Genomic DNA, 16,698 nt, shown 5'->3' with positions numbered 1-16,698 from the left:
ATAGCCTTTATCAAAAAACTGCACATTTTTTAAAATCCTAGTTTGGGTTCCATTTCTTCAAGGAAGTTCCATATCTTCCTAGCCAGCCTTGCCCCAAATGATCTCCCTCTCCTCTGAATGTTTGCAGTATTTGACAAACTTCTCTCAACACGCCCTCTTGGTGTTAGTTTCCACAGGCATCTAGCTCACTCTCCCTTTCAGATTGTCAGGTTAGTGCCATGCTGATACATTCTCTGTTGTCCAGAAACTAGTTGAAAAGATGTGTGCACATGCACCTCTAAGTGAGAAACACCAAGTATGGTGCTCAGACAACATGCTAGATAATTTCATACAGGGCTGGGGTGCTCAGTGAAGGCTTTGCAAAGGAGGTAGTGTTGGCCCCGAGCATGGACATTCATGATTTTGCTTGTGCAGAATTTTCCCCAGATAGAGAGAAGTGGCATAGGGCATTCTAAGCTGTGACAATAATGTGTGAGCCAAGGTGTGCTGACTGCTTCAGGAATGGAGCAGTTAGATTGCAGTGGAAGATGGGAACTGGTGGTAAATGAGTTAGGATGTTTGGGGCTTTGAAAGACAGAAAACCAAACTCTAACTGGATTAAACCTAGGAAAAATGTATTATCTCACATAACAAGAAGTCCAGAAGCAGAACTTGAGTCCAGGAACAGTAAGACTCAAGTTCAGTTTCTCTACAATTTCTCTTGCCTCCGCCTGTCTCTGTGTAGACTTTGTTCTCAGGCTAGTTTCCCACATGGTATCTGGGTGGCTGCCAGCAGCATCTGAGATTCTTCACATCCAGCAAGATAAAGGGAAAAAAATTCTCTCCCCTACACCTGGAATGAAAGCCTTTTCCTTCACACCGATTGAGCCAGCTAAGATCACATGATCACTCCTGGACCAATAGTAACTCTTGAACTAGTCTCTAGCAAGAGTGGGATTATAGTGGGATTACTATGACTGGCTTAGATTAATCGATATCCACCCCCAGGACCCAGCTTTCCCCATTCACATAGGCTGCCTGGAGAAGGGGCGGTTACCTGAATAAAATCACAGATACTAAAAAGGAGAAAGCAGGGCTAGATGCTGAGTTAGCAATTAACACTGTCCCCTACAGGTCATAAGTCACTAGGAAAGGTGTAATGGAGTCAGGTTGCAGGGAACAGTGAATATCAAGCTCAGATATTCAGATGGTATCTTGAAGATAGAAGTGGGTCCCTCTGACTGTTCTCTGTCATAAGCAGCTCATGCATGAGTTTGTAATAGCCTGAACAAATCTGGAAAAGACTGAGCCAAAATATTGAGGAGGAAGAGGAGACAAAAATAAATTGTTCTAATCCATATTTCACTTTGACATTCCATGCAGCACAGATAAAAATCATGTCTAAAGGGCTTCACTCAGCAACCTTATTATTGGCCCAAAACCTTCCCCCAGTCTTTTAATTACTGTCACCCAGGAAAATAACTCCTCTCTTTGGCTTTCTCTCTATTGGAGCTTACTAAGAACAGCACACTCACTATATTTTTTTTAGAAATGACAAAAATATTCCCGGTGCTTGGGTTAAGTAATTAAGATTTGCTGTGGGAACACCGAGGAACCCCATAAAATGGCTGCGTGACTTGGTAAATGAATTACTTAAGAGTTTAATTACTAAAAATTACTGTCAATTACTAAATGTTACTGCAAATTACTTGCAACACAGACACATTTGTTTGTGGCTATTAATGATTTCAATTACTCCTCTTAGGTAATTGGTTTCTGCACACAGATGGGCACCAACTGTCGAATAGGAGCTCAGCAATAAAAAACGCAGCTCTTCTTTCAGCTTTTTTCAATTCAAAGCTGAAATCTGGAAAGCTGAAGCCACCTTTCATCTGAGTTTCTCTGCTACTTACATCTGCTTCCCTTGGGACTCCTAGGGCTGGAGAGGACCTTGGAGACCTTCTCTTCTGATGTGCAGAGAAGGAAGCAGGACCAAAGAGGTTAGTGGTTACTCAGAATCACACAACTAATACCACAATATTGATGAACATCGAAAACATTCTGCTACGTGAAAGTCAGTCACGAAAGACAACAGATTGCATGATTCTGTTTATATAAAATGTCCATAATAGGCAAATCTATAGGAAACAGAAAGCAGATTAGTGGCTGCCTGAGCCTGGGAAAGAAAGGGAAGAGTGGAGAGGGGGAGAGAAAATGAGGAGTGACTGTTAATGGGTACAAGGTTTATTGGGGACGCTGACAAAGATGTTGTGAAGTTAGATTATGGTGATGGTTGTACAACTCTATAAATATACTAAAACAACATTGAATTAAATACTTTAAATGGATGGACTTTATGGCATAGAAATTATATCTCAATAAAGCTTTTATAAAAAGTGTGTTTACTCATACAATTATACGGTGGGAGGGTGGGATCAAGAGAGCCACCACTCCTGACTTCTACTTTATTGCTCTTTCAACCGAACCATCCTGCTTCAGCATATGCCCAACTTGCTGGAAGGCGTAACTCACTGAAGAGGATGGCTATTTAGACACATCATTAAAACTGTGGTTTTCTTTATGAAGAGCTTACTTCCAGCTATTTGTGTACTATTAAGAGACATAAACTATGTTCATTAAAGTAGCATAAAATGCAACAGGAACATGCACTTAATAACAGAAAACCAAATAAAGTAATGTCTTAGCTTGGGGTCCCCCTGAAAAATGGAGCTTTTGATAAAAGCTTGCCAGAAGGTAGTTTATTTTGAGAAGTGATCCTAAAGAATAGGATGAAGGGAATGGAGAGTAGAAAGGGAAAAGGGGAAAAGTCAATCCAAGGGTGCATTGCTGAGTAGACTCAATAAGTGTGAACAACTGGGACTCAACCCACTAGGGATCTCTGAAGAGTTGTGTACAGTGTGCTTCACAATTGTCTACACAAGATCAGGAGAGAAGATATTCATGTACTGGCTCCTGACCCCACTGGCATACAATTGCCCCAAGGGAGGTTTAACTCCCTTTCTCTTAGAAAATGGCATATAAGCCAGCACAGTTGAACAGGGTTCTATAGTGTCTTCCAAGGTGGAGAAAAAGAAGCCCAAGAGAAGAGAGTAAGAGATAAGCTGTGCAGCCTAGGTAGACTGTGGTCAGGCTACCTGTGCATGCAACCTACCGCCACAGCAACTGCCAACACCAAAAGGAGAGTCAATGGACTTGATTAAAATTAACAACTTCTTCTCAGTGAAAGACATTGTCAGGAGAATAAGACAAGCCATAGACTGGGAGTAAGTATTTGTAAATGATAAATCTGATATTTATCCAAATAAATTTTATAGTTATCCAAAATAAAGAATTCTTAAAACTCAACAATAAGAAAAATGAAGAATTTGATTTAAAATGGGCAAAAGGTTGAACAGACATCTCATCAAAGAAGATATACAGATGACAAGTAAGCATACGAAAAGGGACTCAACATCATATGTCATTAGGGAATTGCGAATTTAAACTACAATGAGATATTGTTGTTTAATCCAGAACACTGACACCAAATACTGGCAATGATGTGGAGTAACAAGGACCTCACTCATTGCTGGTGGAAATGTAAAATAGTACAGCCACTTTGGAAGACAGTTTGGTGGTTTCTTACAAAACTAAACATACTCTTACCATACAATCTAGCAATCATATTCCTTGCTATTTGCCCAAATGAGTTGGAAACTAAGGCCACACAAATATTTGTACATGGGTGTTTATAGTAACTTTATTCATAATTTCCAAAACTTGGAAGCAACAAAGATGTCCTTCGGTAGGTGAATGGATAAATAAACTGTGATGCAGTCAAACAATGGAATACTATTCAGTGCTGAAAAGGAATGATTTATCAAGCCATGAAAAGACATGAAATAACCTTTAAAACATATTACTAAGTGAAAGAAGTCAATCTGAAAAGGCTACACATTGTATGATTCTAACCATGTGACATTCTGGAAAAGGCAAAACTATGGAGATAGTAAAAACAAAAAAACAAACAAACAAAATCAGTGGTTGGGTTGCTGGGTGTGGGGGAAGAAAGGGATGAATACATAGAGCACAGAGGATTTTTAGGACAGTGAAACTATTATATGTGCTCTATCATGATGAATACATAGTATACATTTTTCCAAACCTATAGAATGTACAACAGCAAGAATGAACCCCCGTGTAAAATATGGACTTCAGGTGATAATGATTTCCCAGTTCACTGATGGTAACAAGCGTAGCACTGTGGTGCAGGTGTCCTTAATGAGGGAGGCTGGAGTGGGGCTGGTGAAGATGGGAGTAGATAGAAATTCTCTAATTCTACTCAGTTTTGCTGCAGACTGAAAACTGCTCTAAAAAATAAAGTTTATTAACTAAAAAAAAGAAACAAAACAGAAGAAGATGAGTCAAGAGGGTACGGGTGCCAATAGAAGAGATATTATAATATCAGAATTATAATTATATATTATAATAATATATAATTTGTTGGTAATGGGGGACGAGAACCTCTAGTCTAGAATAGAATCCACCTCTGAGTCCAGTGTTTTAATGGAATTCCAGCCTTCCAGCACTTTGGGAGAATATGACATTGGCTAAAGGTCCTGCCTATACTCTTCAAATAACCATACTCAAAGATGAGCACTTACTGTGTTCTTCACACACCCCAGCATCCTCCCGTACCCTTAGCTATTGTTTGATGATCTTATTCTCTGGAAGTTTTTCCTTAAATGAGTCTCACCTCTGTACATATCTTCCTCCTGCAAGTCCCTGGGCCTCCGTTTATGCTGTTGCTTCTTTCTAGACTATCCTCCTCTATTTCTCTTTCTCATGATAAACCAATTAGAGAAGTACCCGGATTAGTCCCATATTACAGGAAACCATGACACTTAAAGGTTAAGCAACTTTCCAAGATCACACAGCTACTGAAAAGTCAAGTTAGGATATGAACCCAGATAATCTGACTGCAGACCCTACACTCTTAACCACTGTACTGTGCTGCCTCATAGATGTCCGAGGGATAACTGAATGATTTAGGAGAGTTTAATGCAAGATACAAAGTTATGAGCAAGATTAAGGGAATCTAGCAAGGGACTATGAAATATCCTGGGACAACCACAGATGTCCCTACCTTTCAGCCCTAGGGGAAGAGGAGTGAATGGTAACTGGAACCTGGGGTAAGCTGCAGAAGAGGGCACCTTGTGGGAACTGTGGCCATGGATAAAGAAATCAGTCTGCCAATCTGCATGCCAGGAAGGAGAGAATCAAAGGAATAAGTACCCTGACCTCACTCTCTGATCTCCTGTTAGTGCCTCCCATTGATTAAACCCAAGTGGAAGCCAGAGGGCAAGAGGACACACTGATGCAGTTCATAGAGATCAGCGTTCTGGACACAGAGCAGGGAGAAGGGTGGAGAAAGAGTCTGGAGGACAAATAGAAAAAATACAGTATCAAGTCTCAGCTAAGATCCAAACACTGGTCTGATTCTAGTACTGCAGTGCTTTTTCTAGAGGGGTTCAGAGGGGACAGCTGCCCCAACCCGGTATCCAGCTAACCAAAGCCAATCCTAAAATAGGAGCAGGTGCTGTGTCTGTCAAGGCCATCACTAACGGGCATCCTCAAGTGTTCTCATCTCCCGCATGGTCAATCCAGCTTGGCAATGATGCCCCAGCTGCTTCTCCTAACTCAGACATGCCTTTGAAGATTTCACTCTAATGATCACAAATGGCTCTGGTGAACAATCTCCTTAGAAAATGAGGCTGACCAAGATACCTGAATCAGACATAGATAGCAGTTCTCAAATTCCACGCTAATGAACACAAGAGATGACTTCTAAATTTTGATGATATAGAACTAATTTACATAGTTCCATGCCAAAAGGTTTGCAAGAAATTATTCTAAAATACATCTTGTAATCAAATTAATTCTTCCTGTCCTAACTTAAATGAGTCAAAATGTGGAAGAAATAAAAGGGTGGCCTGACCACCGCGGTTTTCTCTGAGCCCTGGCAACTATGAACAGCTCAACAAGCGATGACCGATCCCATTACTACTGAGTACTCACTGCATAGTAGCCGCAGCACTGAGCACTTAACTAGCAGTGATGCCACAGCCCCTACTGCAATCCTAAGAAGAAAGTACTGTTTTGAGTTTCATTTTGTGAACAGGAAACTGAGGCTTATGGTAATTAAGCAGAGACATCTTCTACGTGTTACTCACTGGGCTAAGATCAGGAGAGGAGGCACAGATGAAAAATAAGAAGTCAATGAACTTGAACTCAAGAGAAGACACTGACAAAAAATTCTGTGAAAAGTGAATGGCAAAAAGGGTAAAGGTTCCAAATTTTCAGAAAGCAGGTGATCAGGGTGGACTGGGTCATCAGGGAAGTTCTGTGCAGGGTGGTGGATATTGAGCTGAGGACCAGGAGGAAGGTAAGAGAGAAGCAGGATGATGAAGGTGTGAGCTTGGGAAGGTGCTGGACATGGTAGGAATGACCAGGATGGAGAGGAGCTGGGCTCCTGGAGGAGACACCTCAGGGTCAAGAGGGACGATCAGGGAGGGGTCTTGCCTACACTTTGCTGTTCTCTCCCAGTCTCCTGCTCCGCCGTGCCTGTGTCTCTCAGCCTCACACAGCTCAGAGCCAGTCCTGAGGCTCCTGGTCCTGCTTCCTTGAGCCCTGACCTTTCCCACATTATACACTACCCACTGCCTTCAGGCTCTCTCTGATGGGATGTAAATAGCCTGTTTGAAAAGTAATTGAATGTTTGGGGCTGGTGCTTGTCATTTGTAATTGCTTATTCTTTCCCCAGCCACTTTCTCTCTTCCTATTTCCTAGGGTTGTTTCCCAGGAGCAGATCCAGGAGCAGTGGAGGATATGATGAGCCCCCCTGGGCCACACATTTCAACCAGATTTGCTGACTAGGGAGCCACTTGTACCAACTACCTGCCTCAGGCCACAGGACAGAAAAGAGAGAAGGGACTCCTTCCTTCCTGAAAGGTTCTCTGAGCAGCAGTGCTCTGGCTACAAAGATGCCTACCGTGGCTTAAGACACATGGACCATCCTTTACCTCAGCACTTGGGGCAGCGGAGGCCAGTTCTTTAATGATGTCTGTCTACTACATCCCTCCTAGCCCCCTGCTCCCCTTGTGTCCCTCAGACATCAAATAATTAGTATTCATTTACTGAACACCTACTATGTGCAAGGCCGCCCTAAGTGTTCTATGTGACATATATTCCCCTCAGAGTTGGGCGCAGTGCTATCAGCCCCAGGCTGTACACCTGGCACTGCCATCTCCACATCTCCTCACCCCTATTGGCCTGGTCCTGCTCAGAGATAACTGACCAATGGTGGAGCAAGTCCTACTAGTGGCGCACCATTTCCATATACTGGGTTGACAAATGGTTGGCAAATTCCAACCATTGGCAACTAAATTCTCTGGCTGCTGAAGTTCACTCTAGCTGAAAGTGTCAAGGAACTTCCCCACTAGGGCAACCCTCAACCAATGACTAATGGAAGTTGATAGATAAATATCCCTCCTCCCTCACCTCTCAGGCAGGATAATTTTGAGCTGCGTATTCCACGCTGGCTTCTAGAATTGCCCAGCAAAATCATGCTCTAGTTGCCTACAGTGGAAAGTTGCCTGAGAACACAATCTTAATTGGCATTCTTCCTTAACTGTCTACTTTTCATTCACCTACCAATGTTGCTAGCATCTTCAAATAACATACTTGCACTTGTACCTTTGTCCCAGGGTCTCCTTGGGTAATCCATATGAAGTCAGTTGGCACCGGAAACAGTATCAAAAAGGATATTCTAAGAATGGGGTTCTGAAGTTAGATCCCCTGCTGGCCAGATGAGAAGGATCCCATTACTGGTAATAAATGGGATGAAATATGACACATTATGGTTGTATAAAATGCAAAACCATATGAAAGTCCTGATCTTTTGCAGATGAAAGGAAGACGGCCAAAAATTAGGCCCACAATCTGATTTTCAAATGTTGCAAAATTCTAAATGTGGCTAAATTCACAGGCTTGGCAAATTTCCTATGCTAACATTAGAAAAGGCATGGTATTCTGAGACCTGGAATCAGGATATCTTGGCAGATGTGCTTGAAAATCGTATTAACCAGATCTGCTGAGCCAAAAGTAGAAAGAACTCTGGACACTCTGGAAAGATATATGATGTGCACTGGTTATTGGAAGGTCAACCTGAAAAGAGTAAGGAGCCTATTACGTCGGTGAAAATGTTAGGGGGCTAGTGGTCTGCAGCCTGTCAAATCATCCTTTCCAATGTGAAGCTCAAGTTATTGTACCTGCATTTCCTACCATTTAGAAAAAGGCCCAGCACTTGGTAGGCTTCTTTGGATTTTTTGATGAGAGCATACACAACTCTTAAGAATACTGCTGTGACACATTTACCCAGTGACTCAGAAGATTGTCAGATTTTGAGTAGGAGCCCAGAGCAAAAGAGGGCTCTTCAAAACTTGTAAAAGTGGCCCTTATGCTTGGCCCATATGATTCATCAGCTCTGATGGCTTTTAGAGATATCCATGATAGGTAAGGATGCTCTATGGCATTTCTAAAAGCCAAAATTGCTGAGTTGAGGTGCGGATCCATAGGTCCCTGGAGCAAAAACAACGTAGCTACAGAAAAGCATTACAACGAGTATTACTCAGCATTTAAAAAACAGTGCCTGGCATGCTACTAAGACACTTGACTGTGGAATATCAATGATTATGTTACTGTAGGTGCCAAAAGTGAGCTGGATATTTTCAGACCCACTAAGTTATAAGGTTGAATGGGCACAGCAGCAATCACTACACATGGAGGGTGGCCTAGACCCCCATATGCCAACTACTGCTGTTGCATCAAACGTCTCATGCAGCTTATACCTCTGGCCTCTTCAGCTGAATGGAGAAAAAAAACACCCACGCTTGGTTCATAAAAAGGTCAGCTTGCTACTTAGCTCTGGGCATAAAAGGGACTGTTGCCATAAAACACAGCACCCCCCCACCCACCCCGCCACCGCCAGGAACAGTCTTGAAAGATAGTGGTGAGTGGAAATCCCTCCAGTGGGCAGAATTTTGAGCAGTAAATTTGTGTAGGGAGGGTGAAGCAGCTTGAGTTAGGCATGTACATATGCTCTCAGGCAATGGTGAAGGGATTAAATGGTTGCTTGGGGGTCTGGAAGGAGTCATTTTGAAAGGTCAGGGACAGAAGCATGAGAAAGCAGCGTGTGTGTGGACCCACAAGAGTCCATGGAGTGTGTGGAGAAGAGAATATTTACATCAGGGGAAGCACTCAACAAGCAGACGGATGGGAAGACTCATCCAGCAGAAGTCCAACAGCCGCCATCATCGCGTTGCTTACACAGTGGGCTCATGAATGGAGCAGTCGTGCAGCAGAGGTAGAAGCTACCTATGGGCCCAACAGCAAGGGCTCCTTCTCACCAAGCCTGAGAGTCAGATGCCTGACTTGTTAGCAACAGAGACTGATGCTAAGCCCCACGTATGGTGCCATCCCTCAAGGAGATCAAATAGCCACTTGGTGATCAATTGATCACACTGGATTCCTTTTGCCTGGAGGAGGCAGGGATTCCAGATAGATATACTTCATACATATTTCAGGTATTGCATTGCCTTTCCACTCACAGTGCATTTGCCAGCTCTGCCATCTGAGACCTTGCAGAACCTCTGATGTTTTGTAGCAAATCCCCCTGTCATTCCCTCAGACCAAAGGATACACTTTATAATAAAAGAGATGTGACAATGTATACAGGACCCTTGAGGAAATGGGCTCTGAGCCTACACAGCCAGAAATGGAATTCAGAATCCCTCCGCAGGATGGTTTGATAAGGATAACAATTGCTTCCATGAAACCTCCGACTCCATAGCTGGCATGGCCATATTTCTGGCACTGCTAGCATCGGACTGTGGTTATAACCACTACATCCAGAATCAGGACACTTCCGTCACCTCTACCATCATCAGAGGATGACCTACTGTCCCTGATTCTTTACCTCACTAATCCTGATTCAAATCTGCAACAGATGTGTTTGTCTGGCCACATCCACATGGTGTAGAGGAGCCCTAACTGCAAAGAAGTTTGGAAAAAACAACTATGTGGCATTTTTTAATTCTATGGCAGGAAGGGGGCTCTAACTTCTACCAAGATTCAATAAGATGCAGGATTTCTTGAACATAGGAAGGGATATTAGGTGCTAGCCAGCTGAAATAAATGACAAATGTCCAACACATAACTTCTTTTAAACTCAAAACCATTCAGCGTGTTAGCTGTTGTAAATCCCTCAAAACCTCAGTTTCCTCCTCTGTAAAATGGGGCTGCATGACTGGCTTCAGCATACACAGGAAAGGGGGAGAGGGATGAAATTCAGTCTTCTGATCGCTAGCCCTGTGTTCATGCCATGACACCCTGCTGCCTTTGCGTTGGGAGTCTCTCACCTTTATCACTCTTGCAAACATCCTACCTGGCCCTGATGATACATTCTTGTCTGCTATGCCCCGATTGCTCCAGCATGGGTGACACAGACACGGAGGAATCCCACAGGTAGAAAACCAATGACAGAGCACCCCTAGCTCCCTGACAGCCACAGAACAGCTGCTTTTAGTCTCTAATCAGCTGAGTCCCTAAATAGATGTGTGGGCTTCTTTATGGGGTACCTAGTTCCCTTGCTGACTCTGAAGGCTGTTTCCTTACCACTCATTATGGCCTCCACAGTATGTAAGTTCTGTGGCCAAGGTTCATATAACTGGGAGTGTATTTATGGCAGTCCATACTCTTTCTCAGGAAAATATTGATTTTCTAACAACAGAATAACTGTAGGACCATTAAATCCGACTAGACTATCATAAACTCCAGGATTAACCAAAGACTACTTATCACCTTTTCCTTTATTGTCTCATGAGTAATTGGGTGTAGCTCCATACACTTAAGCAGAATAGGATCACAGCATTTATTACCTGATTTGAACAAACCACCACAATTCCCCACCCCCATTGCCAGATAAGTAATTAACTTTTTTGCTCTTATTTTATTTATTTATTTTTTTAAAAAAATAAATTTATTTATTTATTTTTGGCTGTGTTGGGTCTTCGTTTCTGTGCGAGGGCTTTCTCTAGTTGTGGCAAGTGGGGGCCACTCTTCATCGCGGTGCGCGGGCCTCTCACTGTCACGGCCTCTCTTGTTGCGGAGCACAGGCTCCAGACGCGCAGGCTCAGTAGTTGTGGCTCACGGGCCCAGTTGCTCCGCGGCATGTGGGATCCTCCCAGACCAGGGCTCGAACCCGTGTTCCCTGCATTGGCAGGCAGACTCTCAACCACTGCGCCACCAGGGAAGCTCCTTTGCTCTTATTTTAAAGATTGACTAATGGGCATGAGGAAGGCCGGGGTGTATGCAAAAAATCCAAAAGCTCCTAATGGGAGTTGCACCCCATTATGCAGGCTGCGAGTGGATTATGCTGGTGATGGAGGATCGCTCTCCAGTCCCTGCCCTGAGCAAAGGATGTGTGAGCTCATTATCTTCCTGTTAAAATCTTAGTTAGAAGAGCAGTCAGTGAGGTGAGGATTTCTTTTTTTTTTTTTTCCTTTTTTGAGAAGATCTCTATCTTTCTTCTTTATTGATTGCTTGCTTTCCATCTTATATCCTTTCTTCCTTACCTGAAATGAGAAAAATGAGCCCTTACCATGAGCTTTAAACTTTACACCCAAACAATATCTCCCCCTTATCTAATGCTGGGCAAGAAGCTTCAGCCCAGAGGACCCTGGGTAATGCTACAACAGATTATGTCATAAAATGGAGAGATAAGCAAAAGAACCAATCTAAAAGACGCAGCCGAATTTACCTTTCCACCGCCCTCTGCTCCCGTTTTAGAAGAAGTCTTTAAATCAATCTGCCTTTGCCATAAATTCTCTTTCTAAAATTTGATAACAAGTGCAATATTTTCCTTGGAGATTGGGTTCTAATAAGATGGAGGCTAGGGAGCAGGGAGAAAGCAGGGTTTAGCAAAGTAATAAAATGCCATGATTGATCCTGGTCAGTGGTGTTGCTTGGAATTATTGCTATTCTTGGCTGGTGAGCATAATCCAGCCAAGTCATAAATTGTGTTTCTTCCAGTAGACAGTCAACTCTCTGTATTGATCCCAATTTGTTGTTCTGTTCTCGTGTAATTGCTCCCCGTGGTTAAGACCCCAGGTTGGGAAGGAAGTCTGGCCAGGCCAGGAGTGTAAAGGGATTAAGCACAGCACGGTAGTACTCTGCTGCTCCCAACCTGGACACGGAGGCTGGGAGGCAGGAGTTGAAAGCCAGGAGTCTCCAGGACCAGGCTGAGGAGGCAGGACCCTGGCTTAGCCAATCTGCCAAGTACTGAACTAGCTAATGCCCTAGCTGGGCCTGTCCACCTGTTTACACTTACAGTGAGATTCCTTAAACACACATAAGATGTGGGCCCCCTAGACATATCAGCACCCAGTGTCTGACACTTTTCATCCTACCACAGACAGAAAAACTAAGTCAAGGGCTGGATGTGAACGACTCCAAGTTCACTAAGCAGAGATATCCCCCAACCAAATACTTCACCCAGAAACAAAACCTTCCAGCCCAAATTGGAGCCTAGCCTAAGAGAACCCATGAGCAGAGGGTTCCCCCTAATTCCCCAAGTTTGGGATTTGGGTATCCTGGGTTACCCATCCTTGAAGTACAAAGGCTTACAGCTACATTATTTATAGATTGGCCAGAACGCAAGTACACTCATTTATCTCCACTCAGTGGCTGTGTGACTTTAAGCAAGTGGTCTAATCTCTCTGAGCTTCAGACTTCTCACTTGCAATCTGGGAATAACATTACCTGCCACATAAGGTTTTTGTGAAGATTTCCATGAGATAACACAGGAAAGTACTTAGCATAAAAAATAGTTGTTGGTGTTGTTTGTTATTACCAACCTTAGCTTGTGCAGAGAGCCTTAGAATTCCCAATAGATTTTTTAAAAGCCTGTTACAGAGATATCTGGAAAATTTTGAAGCAAAGAAGGCTTTCACAGTAGAAGGAAGTGTATATTTCTAAACCGTGGAGTGGCGTAGCCAAACCCTGAGAAACTAATTTAAAATAAGGTTCTGTGCCTTTAAATAGGAGCTCAGATAGATTTTCAAGCACTGCACTGTCAAAAGTCAGTTCAAGTTTATTGAGTTCCAGTCTTCTCAGAGATGGGAATGGGAATTCTTCACTCCATGAATTCGACAATATTGCAGCTAAATCATCTGTATGTGATCTGCTTGTCTGGTGGTGGGGCCATTTGACTACATGCTTTAAAGAAAATATTCCTCAAACCTAGAGCTATTTTCCTCCTCTTCCTTCCCTTTCTTGAACTCAGTGATTTAACGGAGGTGATGGTGGAGACTGGAGCTGTCAAACCATCATGATGTGTCAGGACAATCTCTCTCTCTATTATTCTCTTCCATTCTCCATGCTGAGTTAAGGGAACTGCAACTGAATTGCTGGGTCCATCCCAATCCAATATCAAGGGGGAGATCCTTTGCCTCTGAGTCCCAACTTCCCCTCTTGACTTTTGTACCTTACCTGCAGCCCCCAGATCCTCCCCACCCATCTAATCTTGCTCAGGAAAGGGTCTACTTTTAGCTCTAGTATAGAGAAATAGGGGTTCGAATCAGACTGCTGGAGTCTCAAACCTGATCTCTACATTTATAAGCTGCGACACTTAGGAGAATTAAACTTTCTGTGCCTTAGTGTCCTCTTCTATCAAATAGGGACAATCATGCAGGGTTGCTATTCCATAGGGCTGATGTGATGACTAAATATGTATTTTAAACTCCTGGAACATGGTAAGCTTCAATAAGTGCTCGGTTGTGTGAGCTATCTGAGGGCAGGGTGGGAGGGGACATAGACTCAGGCAGATTAAGGAGAGAATGGGAAGTAGAGATGGTGAGCAGAGAAGGCTCTTTCAAAAATGTGGCCTTGAAAGAATAGAATGGCCATTGTTTGCCTCTCCTCTGGAATCCAAAATTTTCATTTTTCCAACGGGCCTTTTCGTCAGATGAATAATTTCTAAATATTTCTGAAAAGGAAGAAATTTAGAGGAAATAGTCCAATTGTGTTTCATCATATCCCAAGAGGATTGCAAATTGTGTGGCATTTCTCTCACTACCTTGCCTGGATGGGGAGATTATGAGAACAAGAGCAGAAAGCTTCATAATTTCATGGGATAAAGATACTGGTTATAAAAATAAAGTCACTTTTCTACCTCTGTTTCTCCTCATCCTCCATCCTTGAGGGATAATAGTAGACATCATCCAGTATACCATTCTCAGATCATTTGGGGAGTTGGTAAAATATAGATTCCTGTCTCCCCTCTGAAAATTCTCTTTTAGTACCTTTAGGGTAGGGACAAGAATTTGAAATTTTTCAAAAGCTGTCAATATCTTGATGACCAGCCAAGATTGGGGGCCATACTGATGTAATCCCTCATTTTAAATGTAACTTGGCAGGGCCTCTATCTCAGACTGTCCCCAGCTAAGCTATGGGGAAGTGCACAAGGGCAGGGGGAGTAGAGGATTTACTCTTAAAATGGACCCTGTGCCAGGGACAGAGAAGAGGGGCAGTGCCGCTTGAGCACAGTCTTTCCTAGGGATCCCATAAGGCCATCAGGAAGCCCTTTCCCAAGGCTTCAGTTTTCCCCACACCACAAACACACTGAAATCAGTGATGATGATGATGAGCATGTTGATGTTAAGAACTGTGGATGTGGAAGAAGTCAAGGCTGGCCCTGTTATCCCAATTACTTGGTCCCCTGCTTCTCCTTCTCTTTCAGCAATCCCCTGAATTCCTCCCACATCCTCCAGTCTGAGCCCCAGACCCCTCCATTATAGAACTATGAAAATATGGACATATCAATTACCAGTAATGAAATTGAAGCAGTAATTTTAAAAACTCACAGCAAACAAAAGGCCAGGACCAGATGTCCTCACAGGTGAATTCTACCAAAAACATTTAGAGAAGAGTTAATACCCATCTTTCTCAAACTATTCCAAAAAATTGTAGAGAAAGGAGTGCTTCCAACTCATTCTTTGAGGCCAGCATCACCCTGACACCAAAACCAGACAAAGACATCACAAAAAAAGAAAATTATAGGCCAATATCACTGATGAACATAGATGCAAAAATCTTCAACAAAATATTACCAAAAAGAATCCAACAATACATACACCATGATCAAGTGGGATTTATTCCAGGAATGCAAGGATGGTATGATATCCACAATTTGTTAACATGATATACCACATTAACAAATTGAAAAATAAAAATTATATGATCATCTCAATAGATACTGAAAAAGGTTTTGACAAAATTCAACATCCATTTATGATTAAAAAAAAAACAAACTCTCCAGAAAGTACATATAGAGTGAACATGCCTCAATATAATAAAGGCTACCTATGAAAAGCCCACAGCTAGCATAATACTCATTGGTGAAAAGCTGAAAGTATTTTCTGTAAGATCAGGAACAAGACAAGGATGCTCATTCTCACCATTTTTATTCAACATAGTATTGGACAGGAATTAGATAAGAAAATGAAGTAAAGGGAATCCAAATTGGAAAGGAAGAAGTAAAACTGTCAGTGTTTTCAGATGCCATAATACTATACATAGAAATCCTAAAGATGCCACCATCTACTAGATGTTCATCAATGAATTCATTAAATTGAAGGATACAAAATTAATATGCAGAAATCTGTTGCATTTCTATACAGTAACAACAAACTATCAGAAAGAGAAATTAAGGAAACAATCACATTTACAATCACAAGAAAAAGAATAAAATACCTAGGAATAAAGCTACTTAAGGAGGCAAAACACCTGTGCTCAGAAAACTATGACATTGACGAAAGAAATTGAAGATGGTGCATGAAATAAATTGAACACAATACAAACAGATGGAAAGTTATACATGGTATTTTTCACAGAACCAGAACAAATAACTTTAAAATTTGTGTGGAAACACAAAAGACTATGAATAGCCAAAACAATCCTGAGAAAGAAGAACAGATCTGGAGGTATCACACTCCCTAACTTTATACTACAAAGCTATGGTAATCAAAACACTACTGTACTGGCACAAAAACTGACATATAGATCAATGGAACAGGATAGAAAGCCAAGAAATAAACCCACACACTTATGGTAAATTAATTTTCAACAAAGCAGGCAAGAATATACAATAGAGATAAAACAGTCTCTCAATAAATGGTGCTGGGAAAACTGGACAGCTACATGTAAAAGGATGAAATTAAAATATTTCTAACATCATATATAAAAATAAACTCACAATGGATTAAAGCCCTAAATGTAAGACCGGAAACCATAAAAATCCTAGAAGAAAACATATGCAGAACTCTCTTTGACATAAATTGCAGCAATATTGTTTGGATCTGTCTTCTAAGGCAAAAGAAGCAAAAGCAAATATAAATAAATGGGACCTAATTAAACCTCCAAGCTTTTGCACTCAAAGGAAACCAACAACAAACCAAAAGACAACCTGCTGAATGGGAGAAAACATTTGCAAATGATATGACTGATAAGGGGTTAACAGCCAAAATATATAAATGGCTCATACAACTCAACATCAAAAAAAAAAACAATCCAATCAAAAAATGGGCAGAAGGCCTGAATAGA

This window comes from Kogia breviceps, chromosome 8 (assembly GCF_026419965.1).
Source record: "Kogia breviceps isolate mKogBre1 chromosome 8, mKogBre1 haplotype 1, whole genome shotgun sequence".
Classification (NCBI taxonomy): domain Eukaryota; kingdom Metazoa; phylum Chordata; class Mammalia; order Artiodactyla; family Physeteridae; genus Kogia; species Kogia breviceps.
This window is presented reverse-complemented; position numbering follows the sequence as displayed.